The 14,795-nt window shown below is 40.1% G+C and overlaps 1 long non-coding RNA gene across 4 annotated transcripts in view; it reads right to left on the reverse strand.

Moving 5' to 3' along the window:
- LOC119565425 overlaps positions 1–14,795 on the reverse strand; it is a 59,506-nt gene that overhangs the window by 3,232 nt on the left and 41,479 nt on the right. For all 4 annotated transcript variants that reach the window (XR_006289114.1, XR_005224090.2, XR_006289115.1 and 1 more), the window contains one exon: positions 3,111–3,389. This is a non-coding gene — a long non-coding RNA (uncharacterized LOC119565425). The remainder of the gene's footprint in view (positions 1–3,110; positions 3,390–14,795) is intronic.

Genomic DNA, 14,795 nt, shown 5'->3' on the forward strand with positions numbered 1-14,795 from the left:
GACTGATTTATTATAAATCATTAAGCAAATATTTAGGCATTTTCTATATCCAACAAGCATGGGACTTCATGGTGGATGAATATAGAAACACAGTTGACTATAACCAAGGAAGTGATGTAAGAATGTACAAGATTGCTCTCTTTTATCAAGTTTACATTTACAAACAAACAAAAATTGAGAATCATACTAATGACAGAGAATGCAGGAATAACACACTACATCAAGCAATCATGGAATTTCAATTAATGTTTATAAAGTACTTTATGTGTTCAAAGCATTGTGAAAACATTAGTCAAATAATCCTCACAACATCATTGCAGGGTAGAATTTTTAGTATCATTATTGTCCCCATTTTACAGATGGGAAAACTGAGGCATAAAATTGATGTGTCTTGCCAAAGTGCACACAGTAGGTGAGTGGTAGGCCTAGGCTGTCAATTTAGTATTTCCTGACTCCCAACTTTTTGCTCAATCTTCAAGACATTAGAATCTTAGTTTAGGAGGGATTTATCTAGTGATACACTGTCATCATTGCAAGTCATCATTTGGGGGGAAAGAGGTAGTATGACTGGGCCTTACAAGTATCAGTTTTCAAATCTCTCTCTGAAGAGTTGTCATATTTGGTTAGACATGAGCTCTGTCTGCCTCCTGGTGCTGGGTTTTCTCAGGCTTCAGACTTTTCAGATATGTGTTATTCCATTAGTCAAGGTCTGAAACTACCACAGCTTCAACAAAACTGACTTCTTAACAGCTAACTAAGCACTGAAACACCTTTCCTTTTGATAGGAAAACATCACCTTAGATAGAAATATGATAGAATCAGTATTCATATGTATGTATGTAAGCCCTGCCTGTTCCATGTGGCACTCTTTCCCCGTCTAGTGGTGGCTAGGCCAGCTAGAGATTGATGAGTTTGCCTGAGAGAAAGGTGCTTTTTTAGCTCAGGCAGTCGAGGCTCATTCTTTAAACTCTATAGGTCCCAGGTTTGATTCCTGCTGTTGATGAGTAGGGTGGTTGGCATTATATATACATGTAATTCCATAACCCTTCCCTTTAGTAGCAATGTTTAAAACAGGTTGGATTTGATTTTAAACACACAAACACACGTGTATGTGTGTGTTTAAAATCAGATCAAACCAGTTTTTTACATTACTACTAAAGGGAAGGCGTATAGCCTCTAACATGTGTTAATGAGCCTTTAGATCAATAGCAAAGGCTCTCTTTAGTCCTTCTCTGTATACACTGTTTGTCCCTAATCTTAAGGTCCATTGATCTGGTCTGAATGTCATCCAAAATGTTAGCTCATCCCCTGATTATTTTTAAATATTCATTAGGGCAATTCCAGGATTTTAATATAGCACAGAGTTATCATTTTAGCACATCTGTCATCATTTACAACACCAATGTTGCATGTTTATGACCAAAATCAATCTCACTACCACAGAATGGCTGGGCAAAAGCATAATTTCTACTGTAATGATGTGGCATTTGAACTTGAACATTTCATTGATGACTTTCTGAGCTGAATGGCATGAATAGGAAGGATGGTTCCTATTGTATTAAAAATGTTAACTTCCTATAGATTCATGTACTATTAAAGTCACCCCCATCCATGTAATTTCTGGATCTGGAAAAACGGTGAATCCATCCACTAAGAGACCCTGTGAGCAGCAATGCCACAATTTTGGCTATGATTACACTGTGTGAGAAAATGTTTCATGATAGAAACTGTGTTAACTAACAACTTTTAACCAACATGCTGTTAAACATGACTTACCACCTAGTGTAGACTGGGACCAGTTGTGTTTTAAAACATGTTCGCTGGTTTTGGTTTACCGTAGGGCTCCATCTAGGGTTAACCATGACCAGCTATGACTGTCCATGTCCACACAATAAGGGTGAAATCATGTTTAATTTCATGTTAGTTTAAACCTGTTAACACCGTTTCTAAAATGGTGCATTTTCCCAGGGTTGACCAAGCCTTTGATTTAGCATTGAATTCCAGTTTTAATACTTCCTTGATCATTCAGGTTGCTGATGCTGTGGGAAAAGAAATCATGCCACAGGATGTTTCAAGCAAGGAGTCAGCACCAGTGTAAACATTTTATCCAGCTACGAAGGTTGAAGTTATTTTATTTTTACAAACATTGTCAACCCCTTTTATGTGCTTTAGTGCTAAGAACTTCAGTCCCATTGGTAGCTTCACACTCACTTTAAGGCTTCAAGGACTTTCTACATAGTCAATGGTTGGCTTGATTGTAGGAGTTATGCTGTTGGGTTTTACTTTTTTTCAGGACACATGCTGAACCGGGGCTACTTTAATGTCTCTGAGCTAGAGCTTCAGCTGGTATACATTGGCATGACTCCACTGAAGTCATTGGCGCTATGCCAGTTAGCACTGACCCCAGGTTAATTGATGGAATGAATAGAAGATATTCGGCTAAATTCCCCGCACCGATTTGAAAATCAACCAGGGATTTTGCACATATCCATTGGTCCTTTATACAACCAGCAAATATATCCTGAACAGGGATGACCATAAACTGTCAGAGTTCAGGATGTTCTGGGGTTAGGAAGACATTTGTAATATTCACAAATTTAAACTATCGAACTGGCTTGTACTGTAGATCTCAATGAGATTTCAAAATCACGCAAAATTGGGGGAAAAAATCACAAACATGGTGAATGGATTGAGGGCCTTCAGTGTGTAATGCTGGACCTACAGTCATTTGCATAAATATGCAAAATGGTTGACTCTGAGCCATGACTATAAATAACACATATGAAGTGGGATGTAGAACTGATATAATCTGAGAAGAAATAAAGTTTTAGCATAAACTAATAGGAGGAAGGGATTAAATTTGTTAATTTAAATTAATAGAAGTTATGTCGCAAACCCCATCACACTGCTTTGAAAACCTTATCCCCTGATTGTAAATGATCATAATTTAAAAAACTAATGAACCAACTTTCTTCAAACTCAAAAGTTCAAAGTCTGCTTTTTAATACCCAGTGAGCTAGATTTTGACATGGACATGAAAAAACGGGTGGTTCATGAGCTGCATCACGCCAACACCCCGGAAATAGCCCTATTGACGCATCATGACTTACCATCACAATTCTTCCATTGCTTGCAGGGAAGGATTTTCTATACCAGCAGCAAATTATGACACCTCCTGCAAAATCTCATCTGAGCTGGCATGCAAATAGGGCTGGAGTCAAGGCTCAGCCCATCACTGTCCACTCCTTACCCAGCTGCTGGGTGCAGGAGAAAGCAGGTGCATTCAAGATTCACGTTTTGTGCAGCGATACACAAGGATTCCTTACTCCCTCCTATGCCATTGCACAGGCACAGGCATGCAATCCAACTCCCATTATAGCCCCGTGAACCTACAAAACAAAACAAAACAAGTTTGGTGTTTCTAACACCATTTGTTTCTGAAATATCCAAAGACAAAATCTCTAATCATAATACTTGGAGAAAAGTGTGTTTTTTCCATAGGAACAAGGGAATTGCCATATGGCTTTAGACCTGTAGTCCATCTAGTCCAGTATCCTGTCTGCAGATGCTTCAGAGGAAGGTGTAAGAAGTCTCCCAATCCATGCTAGTTAGACTTTGTTTTAAGCCCTGAACCATGAGGTTTAATATCTCTTCCAAAATGTATCCATATAAATGCCCAGTTCTTTTATTAATTTCACTAAAGTTTTGGTCTCAACAGCTTCCTGTGGCAATGAATTCCACAGTTCAATTACCCATCATGTTAAAAAGTATTTCCTTTTATCAGTTTTGAATGCATAACCTTTTAATTTCATTGAATGTCCCATTGTTCTTGCGTTATGATACCAGGAGAACCATGCAATCTACTTTATTTATACCATCCGTTATTTTATATATATTTTATCATGTCTCCTTTTATTCATATTTTTTCTAAGGTAAACAATCTCAATCTTTTCACTCTCTCTTCAGATGAAAGTTTTTCTCCATTCTCTAATCATTTTATGAAAATGAAGATGAAACTTAGAAGTTCGTCCAATAAAAAATATTACCTCACCCACCTTGTCGCTCATGAAAAATGAAGTAATTTTAAAAATGGTTGAATCAGATAAAATATCTGGAGCTTATAAAAATATTACCTCTATACTGAAACCAAGCATGAAATATTTTATTAGAAAAGTAGTTTGTTTGACAAAGCTATGACTAACTGGAATAACTAAGTAGAATGGGAATTGCAACTCAAACTTAAATATAATAGCTGCAACCACTTTCACATATAAAATACATACACACACACACACACACACACACATTTGTGGGTGTGTGTGTGTGTGGTAGATTAGACTTCTTCGGGTGTATACTGTGTTCTATGTCCATAGGTCAATGAAACATCAATTTACATGGATGAAACATCAAGTTACATCAATTACTGGAAATATTTTAGCTACACAGATTTGATAATTCATGCTGGTATCTCAGATGTCCTGGAATCTAAAATTAATTTGTCACACTATTTTAATGGAACGTATATTAATGTGATAGAAAACTATATTAATCATGGAATCATAGAAACATAGGGCTGGAAAAGACCTTGAGAGTTCATCTAGTCCAGCCCCCTGCGCAGAGGCAGGACCAATCATCCCAGACATGTGTTTGTCTAACATGTTCTTAAAAACCTCTGATTACAGGGATTCCACAATCTCCCTTGGAAGCCTATTCCAGTGATTAACTATCCTTATAGTTAGAAAGTTTTTCCTAATATCTAACCTAACTTCCTTTGCTTCAGATTAAGCCCATTCCTTCTTGTCATACCTTCAATGTACATGGAGAACAACTGATCACTGTCCTCTTTATAACCGTCCATGATATATTTGAAGATTGCTATTGGGTCCCCCCTCAGTCTTCTTTGCTCAAGACCAGTGGTTCTCAACTCTGGTCCACAGCTTGTTCAGGAAAAGCCCCTGGCACGCAGTTTGTTTACCTGCCACATCTACAAGTTCAGCCAATCGCAGCTCCCACTGGCTGTGGTTTGCCGCTCCAGGACAATGGGGGCTGCAGGAAGCGGCCCGGGCCGAGGGATGTGCTGGCCGCCCTTCCCGCAGGCCCCATTGGCCAGGAGCGGCGAACCACAGCCAGTGGGAGCCACAATTGGCCAAACCTGTAGATGTGGCAGGTAAACAAACCGGCCCAACTCGCCAGGGACTTTTCCTGAACAAGCAGTGGACCAGAGCTGAGAACCACTGCTCAAGACTAAACAGTGTTTTTAACTTCCTCATGGGTCAGATTTTACAAACCTTTAGCCATTTTTGTTTCTCTCCTCTGGACTCTCTCTAATCTGTCCACATTGTTCTTAAAGTGCGGTGTCCAGAACTGGACACAGTACTCCAGCTGAAGCCTCACCAGTACCAAATACAGTGGGACTTATAGCTCCAGGGCTTTACATACAGCACTCTTGTTGATACACCCCAGAATGATATTAGCTTTTTTCACAACTATATCATATTGTTGACTCATATTCAGTTTGTCAGCCACTATATCTCCCAAATCCTGTTTCACTCTAGCCAGTTATTCCCTATTTTGTAATTGTAGCATTTGATTTTTTCTTCCTAGTACTTTGTACTTGTACTGTAGGATCCCACTAAATACATTCCCCCAGTTTGAGTGAACCATTGATAACTACTTTTTGAATATGGTCTTTCAGCCAGTTTTGCACTCACCCTATAGTAGTTTCTTCTGGATCACATTTCTCTAGTTTGCTTATGAGACTGTCATTTGGGACTGTGTCAAAAGTCTTACTAAAATGAAAATATATCACTGTCTACAACTTCCCCCCTATCCATTAGGTCAAAGAAGGAAATTAAGTTGGTTTGGCATGATTTGTTCTTGACAAATCCATGTTGGCTATTACTTATATCCCTATAATCCACTACAAATTGATTGTTTAATAATTTGTTCCAGTATCTTTCTAGGTATTGAAGATAGGGTGACTGGTCTATAATTCCATGGGTCCTCTCTATTCCCCTTTTTAAAGATATGTGTTCTGTTTGCCCTTCTCCAGTCCTCTGGGACCTCACCCGTCCTCCTGGAGTTCTCAAAGATAATCATGAACATTTCCAAGATTGCGTCAGCTAGTTCCTTAAGTATCCTAGAATGAATTTTATCAGGCCATGCCAACTTAAATACATTTAACTTACCTAAATAATGTTTAACCTGTTCTTTCCTTATTTTGGGTTGCATTCCTTCCCCTTTGATATTAATATTAATTGTGTTAAGCGTCTTGCCTCAGTTTACCTTTTTTAGTGAAGACTGAAACAAAATAGGTATTAAACACCTCAGCCTTTTTGATGTCATCTGTTATTAGTTCTCCTCTGCTGGTAAATAGAGGATCTACATTTTCCTTCCTCTTCCTCTTGCTTCTAATGTATTGTGACAAAGCTCCTCCTCTACCTTCGTGGGTCCTGCACTTATTGGCGGATTTGCTTGCCTCAGAGATTCACAATAGCCCTCAGTTTGGCCACTTTTGCTAGTGGTTCAGACCTGCAGTTCACTCAGCTAACCTAATCACTGGTCAGCATGGGGAAAAGGAAGGAGAACAATCCACACAGTCTCTGCTGGTCCACCTAGTGGGTCGGGGGACAGGCCAGGGACCTTCCCCTCTGGTGGGACCTACAGTCCAGGGCAACTCCTCCTGTATCCAGTAGGGAGTTGGGGGAATGGGGGGAACCCAGGCCTGCCCTCTACTCCGGATTCCAGCCTAGGGCCCTGTGGATCACAGCTGTCTACAATGTTTCGTGTAACACCTGTGTGACAACTACAACTCCCTGGGCTACTTCCCCATGGCCTCCTCCCAACACCTTCTGTATCCTCACCACAGAACCTTCCTCCTAATGCCAGATAGCATTTGTATTCCTCCATCCTCCAGCAGCACGCCCTCTCACTCTCAGCTCCTTGCGCAGCCCTCACTGACTGAAGTGAGGTCCTTTTTAAGTCAGGTGTCCTGATTAGCCTGCCTTCATTGATTCTAGCAGCTACTTAATTGACTCCAGGTGTCCTAATTAGCCTGTCGGCCTTAATTGGTTCCAGCAAGTTCCTGATTGTTCTGGAACTGCCCCTGTTACCTTAGCCAGGGAAAAGGGACCTGCTTAACCTGGGGCTAATATATCTGCCTTCAATTACTATCCTGTAGCCATCTGGCCCGACCCTGTCACAGTATTATAAACCTCTTTTATTGCCTTTTATGTCCCTTGCTAGATGTAACTTGTTTTGGGCCTTAGCCTTTCTGATTTAGTCCCTACTTGTGCTGTTCTTTTGAAATCAGCCTCAACAATTTGCCCGTTTCCACTTTTTCTAAGAATCCTTTTTGATTTTCAGATCAGTAAACAGCTTCTGATGGAGCTATATTGGCCTCCTACTATTCCTTCTCTCTCTCCTTTGCATCGAGATTGTTTGCTGTTGCACCTTTAATATTGTCCCCTTGAGAAACTGCCAATTTTCTGGAACTCCTTTTTCCCTTGGATTTTCTTCCTATGGAACCTTATTTACCAGTCTGCTTTTTTGAAGAATTGTCCTTACTGAGCTGCTCTCACTCCTTCCTTTCCTTAGATTCATGAAGTCTGTCATTTCACAATCACTTTCAGCTAAATTGCCTTCAACCTTCAGATTTCCTACCAATTCCTCCCTGTTAACCTGAAGCAAGATCACAATGGCTGCCCCATGGTTACTTCTTCTACCTTCCAAAACAAAAAATTGCCACCAATACATTCCAAGAACTTATAGGTGTATGTGTTTTAATTATGTAATATTTTTTAATATTAAAAGACTGTCAGTATGGTGCCATAAAAAAGTCCAGTTCCCAATGAAAGCCAGGGAAGTCCTTAAAACAAACCTTGAACCCAGTCTTGCACATACTTATACATGTAAATAACTTTGCAGGATTTGGACTCTTGTCTTTTCAATTCTTTCATCAATTCTTGCTTTAGCTTGCACATCGAAGTAGTTTTCCTCTGAAGCCAGAGGCTAATGAAAAAAGTATTTATGAGATGACAAACAGATAAATATTCTGGTTCTCCACAAGTGATGCCATTTTAACTTATTTTATTTTACTTCAAAGCTGTCCTTTTACATTATAAATGACAATACATGCAACGTAATTGGATAGTAAAGCTGTAATTCAATCTTGACTCTCAGCCTCCATACAAAGGTGTGGGTTATAATATGGTTCACACTGAAAGCAAAATCCTTGACTGAATTACAGCCTCAATCTAATCACAAACGGATCCCAGGCTCTATATACTTTATCAATGTAAACAGTAAGCGATAGCCAGACTATAATAGGTAGTTGTATTTGCGGCTGCTTTTTCATAACATGTCCTTTACATTTTACACTGGGAACAGATGGAAGCAGAGCCAGAAGTTATAATAGCCATACTCCTATGTGAGTTAATCTCAACTTCAATTACCATTCAGCAGTGTCAGAAAATCTACTGAATACTACCAAAATCTTGTTTGCTGAAGCGGAAATTTACTCAGGGACTAAAGTCTTTAAGAAGGTTGTAAAACAAGTACAGAACATGGGCTAGAGGGTGGCATTTAGCCACCTCTCTGAGGAGGGTTTGGGGGGCATGCCCCGCGGAGATCTCAGACTGCACTCTCTCTTTCCAGAGTGTCCGAATACACAGAATGAGAGCACAGGCTGCATTTAAAATCGTGCTACCTGTTCCCTCTCTGCCTCAGACTGGCTCCACCAGGTAATGCAGACAAGGTGAGACCCTGGCCTCAGCCTCCTCCCAGCCCTTTCGGGGACAATTTGAGCCCCCAGGATGTACACGGGGAAATTATTCCTCCACTCTGCTGAGCTCAGAGACTGCAATTGTCCCTTGCCCGAGGAGGAGGAGGAGGAGGGAAGGGTTTTTTATCCTCCATTCCACACATTGTGGTAAGGCCAGGAACAATCAAACACACTCATACGGATACATTGGCAATATCATGGCACAATATCTTTGGTCAGGAAAACACAAACGTGATTTATGTAGGGCTAATGCCAGTTTCTTAGATCTACTGGCAAAGGAAAATGCAGAACTGGCACCTCTCTTCCCCAAATTAGAGTGGATCATCTCCACAACACACCATTCTCTTGCTAATGCCTGGTGTCATGCATTGCATTGAATTCTTTCCATCACTACCCAAGAAGATCTCTAAAGCGAGCTGCTTCACCTTATTGCTTGTAAGTTAACTATGGGGAAACATTTGAATCACAGTGTGATGTGTTTGATTTTCAAAAGTATCTTGAAACATTAGTCAGTTTTGACTGATGTGGATTCTTGGTGGTTTGTTTAAGTCTAGCCAGCAATGGAATGCCACTCCTCCATCACTGATATGGAGCTAAATATTGGCTCCTATATGAAAAGCCAAGTACAAGAATTCTGTTCAGGGGAAGAGAATCTTCCCCCACTGCTGCAATAGGACCTGATGCTCCCATATGGAGCAACACTTGTGGTCATGAGACCAGTTGCAGGTGTGACCCACTGCATCCTCCCATGAAGATTTGGGGCCAATGGACTCAAATTGTGTGCAGACCCCCTGGCCAGGCCCCTGCCAATTTGGGAAGCAGGATGCCAGTTTGGCCATACTGTACAAATGACACAAGAATGGCTGTACTCCCAAAGGAGGGAGTTTGTCCACAATAATTTCAAGTGATTTTGCATTTTTCTTTGGAGAACAGATTGCAAGGGGCATTACAGCCTGGTCCCCGATACACACGGGAATAAACTCAAGTTCCATTTGCCTCTTCCTTCCACAGATGCTCAGCCAAAGGGCTATATGAATCTCTTCTGGAAGCACAGGGTATGATCCAAAACCCACTGAAGTCAGTGGATCAGGCCTTCAGTCCCCAAATCAGCATGAACCATCTATCCCACCTCACATTCACATTCAGGAATTTGCTCAGTTGTCATCAGCTAATCAAGATGTGTAGCCAAATATTTATCATGCATCGTTCCACTCGAGCTGGTGCCTGATTTAATAATATGCCTGTCCTGTCTAAAGAAAATGCTTAAGCTTGAGACATTACTCAAATGCAGGTTTCCTCTGAACCTCTCACACTGTGAGCTAAAAATATTGGTAATGGTGTTACAATAAAAACTGACAAGATGTCACCCTCACTCCGCTAAAGAGAGAGAAAAGTTATGATTTTATGGATCTAAGAACTGAGAAAAATAACATTACAAGCACACATTTAACAGGTTGCCACACAGACTGACTTGGTAATTAAAAGAAGACACTGAATTCAATGGGTGATGTCACCATAAACATCAGTGTCTGGTTTTAAACGCCTCAGAGGAACATTTTTAACAGTGAATATTTTTGTAAGTCGCAAGCTTCACAGCCCCGGAGACCGAAGTAAAAGTACAGTATTGGCAGCAGTAGAACATGCTTTCTGGAATGACCCGCCTATGTTCCTCACTTGTAACAGGGCAGACAGAGGACCACCAGAGCCAGGGCCTCCATGCCTATTCCATTCTTGGTCTCACTGTCTGCTGATGTTGCCAGAGGGTCGCTTTCAAACACAGAGACAACAAGGCATCACAAGTGCATAAACATGTCAAAACTAGACTGTTTAAAACCCTGTTTTATTACATTGGAGCTTGCAACACTGATCTGGAATGAATGATGAGTCTGGGCTTCAGTTTCAGGGTGACCAACCTTTCATTAATTTACATCACTTTTTGCCCTCGGCCATTCACAGTTATTTTTTCAACTTTTCTCTGGCACAGCCCTGCTTGGTTTCTTTCCAGCTGACCATCTCACAATAGGTTTAGCTCATTGTTTTCAAGAGAGGTTTTATTAGCATTGTCTAGTGGAGGAGAGCTAAAGCAAAAATTTAGCTCTTAGCCAGAGAATGCAATTTCTCTATGTACAAAAAAAAGTTGTAGTGAGCCAGTAAAACTAGAAGGAAGAAAAATAAAAAAATCAACAATAACAAGAAAAATAAAGTTGCCAGAAAATGTTTTAAAATAATAGGAAACAAAACCAATGGGGAATTGTTACTGGGAAATGGGTGATTCAAAGTAATTAATGGGATATAGAGCTTTTCACCGCTAAGGTTACTGATTTGAATTTAGGGCAGCATAGTAATAATTGAAAGACACTCCATAACCTTGTCTTTCTTCCCCCTACCCAGCCGATTGTTTTTCATTTTCAGTTGTTGTGTCTTGCCTTTATTTAGATGGTAAGCTCTTTGGGACATGGGTCTTACTCTATGTCCTATATGAAGTACTAGCACATTTTTAGGCACTGCATAAATAATGAGATGAAGTCATGTGATGGTTGATCAAGTCCACAGTGAGGTGAGGTTATATGGTCTCAGTCCAATTCCCAGCAAATGTGTCCATAACACAAAATCAACCACTACAATTGGTATCCTGGTGGTCAGTCTTAGACCTTGTTGACTGGGATGATTATTGGCCATTGCTGAAAAGTCACCAGTGCAAACTTCTAGTGTGGATAAGGTCAGCCAAGATTTGAAGCAGTGCAGTGTACTCCAATTTCAAGCTGCAGTAGTACAAATCATGCCTTATAGCAGTTTACCCTGTCTGTGCTACATTGGTTCAGATACATCAGTGGCTGATCTGTAATGACTGAAATCAGGGCAAATCTATAAGACCTTGGTAGAATGACCCAGGAATTAATTATTATTGTTATTATTTGTATTACCATAGCACCTATGAACCCTAATCATGGACCCCGACCCCATTGCACTCGGCACTGTACAAAAACAGAAGGTAAAAGACTGTCCCTGCACTAATCGACCTGGTGATGGAATGTTCTTCTTTCTACTGGTCTATTCTGTCTGGGAGCACGTCAAGGCTGATTCCCCACTCTGGCACTTCTAGTGCAGAAGGTGGGGGCCCACAAGGATTCTAAAAATTAATACTGGCCACTCCAGGCTTATATTAAACTCCCAAGGTTACAGTTTCTCTCTGACCTTGGATGGGTAGATGCTGCCACCACCCAAATGCAAAAAAACCCTTTGAAACCAGAAAGGCGCACTTGGGAATTCCTTCCTATAGGGTACCCTCAAGCCCCTTCACCCCCTCATCCAGGGAAGAGCTGAGAAAGAAAAACAAAGGAAATCAGCTGTTGCCACCAGCTAATTAAACAACATACGCAAAAACTTCTTAGGACACCAAAAATCCAATCCTGTTATTAAAAAAGGTAAATTTTATGAAAAACAAAAAGAAAGAAAATACACCTGGAACTTAGGCTTTTGCTAGATTTAAAAAACCCATTTACAAAATTTAAACATCAAGAATAATCATCTTAAGGTCCAGCTTAAAGGTTACAAGCAAAACAAAAAGCATTTGGGATTAACACAGAGGAGTCCACAAGCCTTACAAAATAAAAGAAATAAACCTAATTGCATCTTTCTAGATATTTCCTAATTTACTTACATATTTGGGGTTTCAGATAAGCAATCTTTAGGTATGATCTGATGGTTTTTCATATCTGGCTTTCAGCTTCTCACAGCATAACTGCTACCTGTTCCCCTCTTTCCTGGAGAACCACAACACACAGACAAAGGGAAGTTTTTTCCCAATTTAAAAAAGTTCCAGCTGTCCCATTGGCTCTTTTGGTCAGGTGCCCACTCCTTTCCTTTTATCTGTGGGCTTGTTAACCCTTTATAGGTAAAGTAGAGAACAGCTCCTAACAGGGGTTTTATAGCTAACTGGCTGGATGGGTGGCCATAAAAGGGAGCTATCCCCCTTCATCTGTCACAGTCTCCAATGATTTTTTTCAAAGGAAAATGAAAATTTTTGATTTTGCTGAATTTTTTCAATTTTCCTGATAGAAAATTGTGATGAAATATTTCATTTTGGGTGAGTTCCACTCAAACTGAAACATTTTAGGTTGTTGACCTGAAATAATTATTTTCAAGGTTCTCTGGTGCTTCATGAGAGTTGTAGTTCAGGTGTCTCATACCCTCATTCTTCCCTGGACTACATCTCCCATGATGCACCATAGTTTCGCCTCTGATTGTGCCACATGCTCTCTCATAGGAATCACATTTCTGTGGGTGCATCATGGGAGATGAAGTCCTGCTAAGAAGCCCAATCTTAAAGGAATAATGGTGGCAAAAGGTGCCCAAACTACTGCTCCCATGAGGCACCCACACCACAGGCAGATGCAGTTTTGTGCCAAACTAACCCAAAACAAACCATTTTGATTTTGTTCAACAAACAGAAGTGAAATGTTTTGATTCAGGAATGTCAACACTTCCAAGTCAACATTTTTTGAAACTATTCATTCCATGATAAATTTCAATATTTCAACTTTTTGTCCCAAAGGAGGACAAAACAAATGTTGAAATATTGGAGCATGCCACAGGGTGGAAATTCCAAATTTTCAATCAGCTCTAGTTACAAAACTCACGATAAAATCTCCAAGAGCAGGCAACAGTGTTATTGCAATGGCATAATACAGAGTCATGCAGATTGCTTTTGTTGTTGTTATTTTACTCATTACCATAGCATAAAACTTCTGACACACAAATTCAAATAGATCCACAATTCAGGAAAGTACTTAAGCACACTGTTTAATTCATGCCTCTTCAAGATGGCACTGAAGCACATAGTTAGCTTGTGTATAGATGTGACTAGAGGTATTCCCTCACCTCATCCCTGCTCCCTTTAGGGAATTATGTGGCCCTGAAGGAACTGGGAAGTAGCAGTCCCTCCACCTTCTGAGCTTCTTGCATTATCGTGTCCTGCTTAACTTTAAATATGACTTCGATGGGACTTAACGTGAGCTTTAAGTTAAGAATGTGCTTAAATGCTGTCTTGAACAGGGATGTTTTTCTCATATCAGAGTGTTTATGAATAAATGGAAAATAATCCATTTGTTTCTTACAAATTAAAAGTACAACACGTCAAATGTGTGTGGGCAATTTGAGACCAGTGAGTAATAAAACCATATTGTGAGGAATACCTATTAGGAAAAAATACTATGAATTGTTATATAAAAATAACAGATTGCTCTGCACTGGATTTTTCTAAATGATCTCATTTAAATATAAATGTTAACTCAGTTATGCTTCTCTTTGTGGTACTACTATTTAAACTAATTGCTGGCTGTTAGAACTCAAAATCATGTACATACAAAGCTGCTAAATAATTAATTTCTACCATCTCACTAAAGATTACAGGGGTTTCCCCCCTTTTTTGGTATCCATCAGAATCACTTTTTAGTGAAGAGAAGGGGAAGAATAGGTAACCTCATGACAAATCTTGGAAATAGATTTTGGCATTTTTCAAAAGACTAGATGGAAACCTTCTGAGAGAAACATTGGTAAACTGGTAAAGTTAAACTTGAAAAAAGTCAATATGAGATCATTTTTCTCTTCTCATTACAAGATGACCTCACAGAGGGCTTTACTTCCTTGCCTTCAATTTTCCACATCTGCTTTTTCCACCACCACCCCCACACACAAGAACTGATTTTCCAAGGCACATTTTCAATGTGCACAACATCCTACACAAGGAACTGGATTCATCTAAGGTACTACTTACACTACAATGCTATTACCTGAAAAGCTCAGGTTATAATTTTTGGCCATGTCTTTCTCTCAGGTTTCCTTTAACTTGTAGTAGGGGAACGTTGACACGGTTATAGTCCCAGTGAAAACTGTTGGACTTGTGGGCCATGCACAAACCTAGAGAGAGAAAGCTGTTGGCATTATGCCTCAGGGACCACCTCCTGGCGTTCACCGGCATGCAGAAGCTGTGTGCTTGCCGTTACATCCCTTT

The sequence above is a fragment of the Chelonia mydas genome, chromosome 2, assembly GCF_015237465.2.
Source record: "Chelonia mydas isolate rCheMyd1 chromosome 2, rCheMyd1.pri.v2, whole genome shotgun sequence".
In the NCBI taxonomy this organism is placed as follows: domain Eukaryota; kingdom Metazoa; phylum Chordata; order Testudines; family Cheloniidae; genus Chelonia; species Chelonia mydas.